Below are 8,441 nucleotides of genomic sequence, written 5' to 3'. Positions count from 1 at the left end.
GGTCTTCAACGTGCGGAAATGAGAAAGCATATAACTGCCAATTCATTAACTATCGCTATCCTATCTATCACTATATCTACTAATGCCAGAGACCTATCGTAACTGTCACTATCCGCAACGAACACTATCACCTCACTATCCGGGCCTATTGCTATAATTTACTATTATTATCCGTAACAGTCACCATCATTACCTATCACTATTCATAACCATCACTATTTAATCTGATGCCGTCCCATGACCCATTGATATACTTCAATTTTCATTGACTTACGTTGTCAGTCATATCTCTATTATCTCATAATATCTGACGAGACAACTATACATTGACTTTTAATTCTTATACTTTCTTGTTTTCTCGTAAATGGAGGTGGGAAAAGAGCAAGCCACAGAAATAACTGACTACTATCAGCGCGAGGTTCATGTCTCTGTCGAGGAGGCTTCCTTTACTTCAGGACAGGTCGGTGAGAGAAAATTGATGGAACTGCGTTTGGTCTGTTTTTTTTTTTTCGAGTTCGTGTAATATTGGCGGCTCAAGCTGGTCTTCAGTGAAATGTAGCTAGAACATAGAGCGATGAGATAATTACCCAGGCTAGGTGAAAAAAAAATCTTGCATACAATTGAAATGAGTAATATGTTACAGTGTTGAGAATTGTTGCTCGCAAAATGTTCCCCTATTTTTACATAATAACTATAATCATCATTGATTGTTTAAGTTTCGTAAATACATAAAATTGATGCAATGATTCCGGCTGATTCGACATCGATAGGATTACTTTTCTCGCAATAAATGAATACGCGGAATCGCGCTTTTAGAGCTCCAGCTTTCAAAGCGAAGGTAACCTGCCAACGCCTAGTAGTCATGGTCAAAGTGAAGCGTGTGTGATCATATGAACACCTCCTGCACATTGGCCGTATCCCTGATAAAACGAACGCATATTTTTTAACCCACGCGTGCGTCGAAGCATGGCAAGACACATTCAAGAATTGAAAAAAAAAAAAAAATGCCATACGACCTAACTAGTGCAGATTACCCGCAATAATTCGGGTTTACTTGCCAAAGAGTTTTTCGGGGCCAGCATTCATTGCTCCCTAGTAACCGACGCACACTACAAGTAAAAGCTGGAAAGGCTAGCTCCTCTACAAGCCCGAATTTTGATTTTTAGTGAAGGAGGCCAGGGATCCTAGCATAATCGCGACAAATGCAATCGAGAGACTGTAATTTTCCAGTTATTTCTGACAGCAAAAAGCAGATTATAGCGCCCTGTTTCTGACTGTACAGAAGTCGAAGCGTGTTAAATGATGGAGCCTTGGCACCCCGCAGAATATTCAGCATGCTGCAGAGGACAACCTTATTTTTATACAATGAACATGCTGGCGCCGCGAAAATATTGAGCAGCAAGCAGGAATAAAAAACGCAGCGTCAGGTGACGCGTTATTACGGGGAGTGAGAAAGGCACTCGACGTCGCAAACAACTCTGTTGTTTCTAGGAATAAACGTCTTTCGACTAATCTTGTGAATCCATTGACTCGTGCGCAAGCCGTCACGCTTGCCTTGAGATATCATGAATACCGCATAACCATCTTCAGGTCGCTTGCTGCAGTTGTACGCGCAACAGCACGGCATAGAGCTTGCACGCTGCAATAAAAGCACAGCGCGCTATATTCGCTCGCCGAGACTAGGGGAAAAATGGCGCGAAGGAAAAACAAAACACAAGAAAAACGCCAGACGCGCGTCGGTTTCCAATGGCAACGGCAGGGAGACCAATCGTCGCTCAGGAAATCGGGCGGAGAGCCGGCCTTCAGCGAAGGGGCGCGCAAGGGGCGAGGAGGAGGCGAGGAGGTAGCGCGGCGGCGGCAAAGTTCAATCGTTGGCGTAACTTTCAAAGTATCAAGGGGCTTTAGCCGCGGTTGGTAGCTACCGCCTCGCAATTTGACGGCGCGAGTTGGGGCCCGTTTTTGCGGCAGATGGGAGGACGTCACTCCGGCTGTAGCGCTCCCTCACGGAGGGAGCGGGAGTTAGGCCGCGTTTGGTAGCTACCGCCTCGCGAGTTGACGGCGCGAGTTGGGGCCGAGGCGAGTTGACGGCGCGAGTTGGGGCCCCTGTTTTTGCGCAGCTGTACTTGGCGGCGCGCCAAAGGTCACGCTAAAGGTCACTGGTAGCTACCACCTCGCTACGCAAAGGGCTGAAAAGTGAAAATAGTATTGCTTTCGCAACAAAAAAAAGACACGTGTAGCTTGACCTAGCGGGAGTAGAAGGGCTTCATCCTGGCGACATGTACGACGTCTGATTGTGCTTGCCGTCGGGATGAGCGAACAGTTCCTTGCGGGATCACCTCGTAGGTGGCGTCGCTGAGTTTGCGCAGTACTTCGTACGGGCCGAAGTAACGGCGCAGAAGCTTCTCGGAGCGACCCCGCTGGCGAACACCCTAACCTGATCGCCAGGGTTGTAAATCACCTCCCTGTGACGAAGGTTATAGCGTTATAGCGTTGAACATATTGAGCTTGCTGTGTCCGGACTCTCAGTCTAGCCAGCTGGCGAGCGGCCTCGGCATGCTGCACGAATTGGTCAGCACGAGCAATCGATGGGTGGGCAACATCTGGCAGTAGCATTGCGTCCAGCATGGTGACAGCTTCGCGATAGTACACCAAACGAAACGGTGTGAAGCGAGTCGTTTCCTGGACTGCGGTGTTATACGCAAATGTTGCATACGGTACTATCTTGTCCCAGTTCTTATGGTCTTCGTCGACGTACCTAGAAAGCATATCGGCGATGGTCTTATTGAGTCGCTCAGTAAGGCCATTCGTCTAAGGATGGTAAGCTGTTGTTCTGCGATGACAAGTGCCACTGAGCCGCATCACTTCCTGGGTTAGAGCTGAAGTAAATGACGTGCCTCTGTCAGTTAAAACGATCACCGGGGCACCGTGAAGAAGTACTAGATTAAAGATGAAAAAGTTCGCAATATGAAGAGCTTTCGTCTCACAATAGCGGGTAAGATAATCAGTGGCGACTATAATGTACCGGTTGCCCAATGATGACGTAGGAAATGGCCCGAGCAAGTCCATACCGACTTAGTGAAAAGGTACTCACGGAGGAACGATGAGGGGCCGCAGTTCGGTGTCGTCTAGCTGCTGTTGAGCGAGATCTGGCGTCGTGAGAACGCCGAAAAAACGGAGTCACCTGTTTCAATTGAAGAAACGGGATAGGGTCTCGGGATAGACAGTCAGCGTCAATGTGGTTCTTGCCGGACTTGTACACAATAGTGACGTCTAACTCCTGTAAGCGGAGAATCCAGCGGGCTAACCGGCCTGAGGGATCTTTAAGGTTCACTAACCAACAGAGTGAGTAGTGGTCGCTGATCACTCTAAACGGCCGACCATACAAATACGGCCGAAATTGTGTTACCGCCCACACAACTGCAAGGCACTCCTTTTCAGTAGTAGAATAATTCGCTTCGGAACGAGACAGGGTGCGGCTGGCGTAAGCAATCCCCCACTCAATGCCATCTTGCCACTGAACGAGAACTGCACCGAGGCCAACGTTACTGGCGTCGGCATGCAATTCTGTGTCGACCTCCTCATCGAAGTGGCCAAGTACGGTCGTTGTTTGAAGGCGCTTGCGAAGCTCCTCGAAGGCCCTTTGCTGCTCGTCGGGCCAGATGAAAAGCTGATCGTTCTTTGTTAGAGGAGTCAATGGTTCTGCTATTCGGGAGAAGTCGTGCATAAATCTCCTGTAATATGCACAGAGGCCCAAAAACTGACGCACGGAACTTTTATCAGTGGGGGTCGGGAAAGCAGCTACGGCAGCCGTCTTCTCTGGATCAGGGCTAATTCCCTCTGCGCTCACGACGTGACCCAGAAACTTGACCTGATGGAATGCCAAGTGGCATTTTTCTGGCTTCAGTGAGAGCCCGGCCACGCGGATGGCATTTAGCACGGCCGTCAATCTTTGAGGTGCTCCTCGTAGGTCGCAGAAAAAATGACAACGCCGTCAAGGTAGACGAGGCACGTCTGCCATTTCAGGCCGGCTAGGATAGTGTCCATCATTCTTTGAAAGGTTGCGGGAGCGGAACACAAACCGAAAGGAAGCACCTTAAATTCGTCTTCTCTTGATCACGTTCGTCGACTTCGATCTGCCAGTACCCACTGCGCAGATCGAGCGATGAAAATTATCGGGCGTGGCGGAGTCGGTCGAACGAGTCATCGATTCGAGGCAATGGGTAGACGTCCTTTTTCGTAATTTTGTTGAGCCTCTTATAGTCGACGCAGAATCTGAGTGTTCCGCTCTTTTTAGCGACCAGCACAACTGGTGAGGCCCATGGGCTTGTGGTCGGCTGGATCACATCATCGCGGAACATTTCATCAACCTGCGCCCGAATAGCCTCTTTTTTTTTTCGCCGATACTCGGTAGGGGTGCTGGCGAATAGAGCGCTCGGTGTGATCAACTATAATTCTATGTTTGGCTACTGACATCTGTTTCACTTTGTAAATGACGGCAAAGCAGTCACGGTAAGTGTCCAGAATTGCTTGAAGGCGGCGTTTCTGGGTAGGAGACTAAGCAGGATGCACGTCAGTTTGAACAGTATGTCCAGTGCTTTCGGTAGGGTTCTCGTTGGCCAGCGAAAGGGCGCAGTGGGCGGAGGGCGCATTGACTTCGTCAAAATAAGCGATGGCTGTACCTCGCGGTAAATGGTGGTATTCGGCGCTAAAGTTCGTTAAAAGCAGTTCAGTTCGTTTATTTCTCAAGGCAAAGACCCCCCGAGCGACGCAGACTGGCTCAACAATAAATTCACGTTCGTTTCAACGAGGCCTTGAAGGGCGGGAGGGTTGTCGCACTGCACTGTAACAAACAAGCTGGTGCGTGGAGGTAGATTGATATGGTTGTTGTACACTTGGAAAACTGGCCTGCCTGTGTAGTCGTCGCTGTGCTGTGCGTAGTCGTCGGAAATTGCGCGGTGAGTGGAAAACGTCACCATGAAGTCACGGAGATCGATGATTGCGCCGTTTTCTCTAAGAAAATCAAGGCCGAGAATCAGGTCCTTGGAGCACTCTGCTAGCACAACGAAGCAACACGAGAAAGTTACGCGGCGAATCTCGACGCGAGCGGCGCACACTCCGAGCGGCGTTACCACATGCCCTGCGGCTGTCCCACATTTGAACGCGCGCCAAGGAACGCCACGCGACAGGAGCGATGGCGCACCATCCAAACGCACACTTGTCTGAGAAAGTGTGACAGGTACTGCGCCTTTCCTCCAGAAGCTCATCTTGTCTAGCATTCCTGCCATATGCACTCCCACACTTGAACGCGCGCCAAGGAACGCTTTGTCCACACATTAAAGGTTTTCGCCTTAAAATTAGAGGGTCTCTGAAAGCATACTCTTCCTATCCTATAATTTGCCTCCCATCGTTAGCCTCTTGTCGGCATTCGTTGCAGTGCTACATATAATTATAATTGGTTTGCAGGAAAGGAAAGGCGCAGTATCTGTCACACTTTCCCCGGCATGTGTGAGTTTGGACGGTACACCATCGCTGCTGTCGCGTGGCGTTCCTTGGCGCGCGTTCAAGTGTGGCATTGCAGATGGCAGGCACGCATCCCGCCTCGGCCAATCAGAACGAAGCAAAGGCGGGACACACTTTGTCCACGATAGCCTGAGCCATTAAAGGCTTTCGCTTAAGACTGTGGGTACTCGAATGAGAAGAGGAGGCGGAGCATAGATAAGCGGTCTGGTAATAACGTCCGCACATGTCAATGAGGCCGCGAGAGGTGTGGGCTAATGGGCTTGAGGAAGAGCCTCAGCGACCTGTCCTTTAATATTCAGGATCAAATTGGGGGTCAGTTGTGGTGAAGGCTCTTGATGGCGTAAAATGAGAGCTGTCTAGCTACTTCCTGCCGAAGGAAGCTCTTGATCTGCGGTAGGAGCGAAGACTGGTCGCCTGCATCTGTCAGGCCAGCAAGCGACTCGACGTGTGTGGTGCGTTAGCGAGTCAGAGCCCTGTGCTTGAGCAGTTTGTCGAAACTCTGACTTAGAGTGACGACTTCAGCTACGATGCGCACCTCCCGTGCTAGCGATATCTGAAATGCACCGTTATCGATGGCCATTAGACTGTGTTTAATCTTTTCGGCCTTTGCGCCCTCTCTTGGACAGGTCGGCGACATTTTCGATGCAACTTGTAAAGTTATCGCCGACCGCGCACGCAAGAGCTGTTCGGTATGGAGTTTTCTGACAGCCGGGTGGCCAAGACTTCAACGAATCTGGTTTTGAACACGGACCACGATATAATGTCCGTCTTATGGTTCCAATACTGCAGATTTGCGACACCGGTGAAAAAAGAAAATTATATTTTTCATCTCGATTTCTGCGTCCTATTTGTCGTAAGCCAAATGTACCCAATCAACACCGTGGTCGTCGGTGCTGCTGAAGATGGCGGGGTCTCGCTGGCGGAGAGAACCGGCGCGAACGACGGCGGAGTCCACTTGTATGGCTTGGTGGTTGGCGCGCAGCGTCCTCAGGCATCGCGGAAGGTGATAACGCGCGGCTACGGAGTTCCAGTGTGTGCCCCTGGCGCCTGTGCCAAATGTAAGGCTTCGAACGGCAGTAGGGCCAACAGTCCGAGGTGAGTGAGGCGAGCCAGCGAGCGTGCGATAGTGCTGTAGACCTCATAACAGATGCTACATACCCACACATAGGTTCGACCAAGAATTGGGGTGAACTGCACAGGGATTTTTTCAGACGTATATTGACACTGCCAAAATAAAATTATTGTTGGGAAAGAAAATAAACAAAAAGATGAATAATCGAAAAAAAAAAAAAGAAGAAATCAACGCATGCAGGAGATGGACACTGTGGGATTTGTAGCCAAGTTAATTTCTTTAAAAATTAACAAGGCAGACATACTGGAAAATATGCCGGAAAGTTGAGTGGGCTCTGCCGTGCGATCAGAGACTGTAATGAGAGGTTGACAAAATTTAACCCTTTAAATGCCAGGTGTCGCACAGGTCAATTATTGTAGGTTGCGCGTGCACCGTAGTATATTGAATTCCACTGCCATGCAACAAAATACATATCAGACAAACCGGAAGATGCATAAATATTCCTGTGCGAGAGCATCTGAGATCCCTCTGTGATACTAACTACTCTCATTTGAAAGATCCTTGTCGCAACCGTGAAAAAGATGAAAAGAAAAACAAGAAAAACGACTGCCGCTTTCAGATACTAAGATTCTATTTCGACACCGGGATTAAACAACAGAGCTGATGGTGGCTTACTTGATCCGAAAAAGACAGTCGCATATGTATAAGCCAACTTTCTCTTATACTAGTTGATAAGGAGGTGTTGTTCCTTGATAATTCATAATCTTGTCCTTAATTTTCAAAGGGGAGGGGGGAATCATTTTTTAGAAACGTGTCATACAGTGATTGTGATTTATGATATGTTTTGAATCCTTGCAATGTGCTTAGCGCAAGTGCTCTAGGCTTCTTGTTATCACTTGAAAGACTTGTATAAGGATGTGTTTCTTTCCAATAAAGTTTAGTTGCGAGCCAGCGCATGTCTGTCCATATTCTTCTTTTCGTCTTTTGTCGTTTCGCGCTATATTTTTTCTAGGATGAACCAATAACAACCTGCCCAATTGTCTATCCTTCTTCAGCAAGGCAGACGACTGGATTCCATTAAGAAATTTTGAACGGCGGTAAAAGCAGACCTGTTGATTTGCCCTGGTATAGTGGCTCCTAAAAACAAGCTCTGGCTGCTCAAACTAAGGCCAAGCTGTTACAATAGCTTCTACAGTAACCGTCTTCTCATCATGGTGAAGCGGCGGTAAAACAGCAAAAAAAAAAAATTTTGTCTATTAATTCTTGCTCACTGCAGAATGCGCAGACGGGAGTAAGCGCCCCGTCAGACCTGTGAAAATAAAAATTTAGGGGTGCAATACGGCAGACTATAACTTCTTAGAGAGACCCCAAGTTGTCTCGAATACCTAAGATGCAGGCAACCGTCCAATATCAAGAGAGATCCAGTTCCCTTGCTCAATAAGGTACATCTCCGAGACCTCGCTGCTGTGATGTACGCTGTAGACGGAAGGATAGCTAACTCGGGGCTATTGAGGGACGCCTTTGCCAGGCTATACCAGCAACTTCATTGACAGTCACACTGCTGGCCTGGTACCCATATCATATATGTACAAGATTCAAGTGTGCAGGGAGCAATGATAAGAAGTTGTTTAATAATGGAGGATCCATAGCCAAAGCAAAGGGCGACCACAAAGAAAAAGTGCCTGCAATTACAGCCATGGGTCTAGTCTCTTTAGAGCAAGCACCACCACCAGAAACTCCGCTTTGAAAATTGGGGTGAAATCCGAAAGACGCACAGAAAAAAAAAGCAATCTAGAAACTGACGTTCCCACCCTTTCCTTTTTGTTACATTGAGAGGCATCAGTTGTTA

The sequence above is a fragment of the Amblyomma maculatum genome, chromosome 1, assembly GCF_055883805.1.
Source record: "Amblyomma maculatum isolate TAMU_Amacu chromosome 1, ASM5588380v1, whole genome shotgun sequence".
Lineage (NCBI taxonomy): Eukaryota > Metazoa > Arthropoda > Arachnida > Ixodida > Ixodidae > Amblyomma > Amblyomma maculatum.
This window is presented reverse-complemented; position numbering follows the sequence as displayed.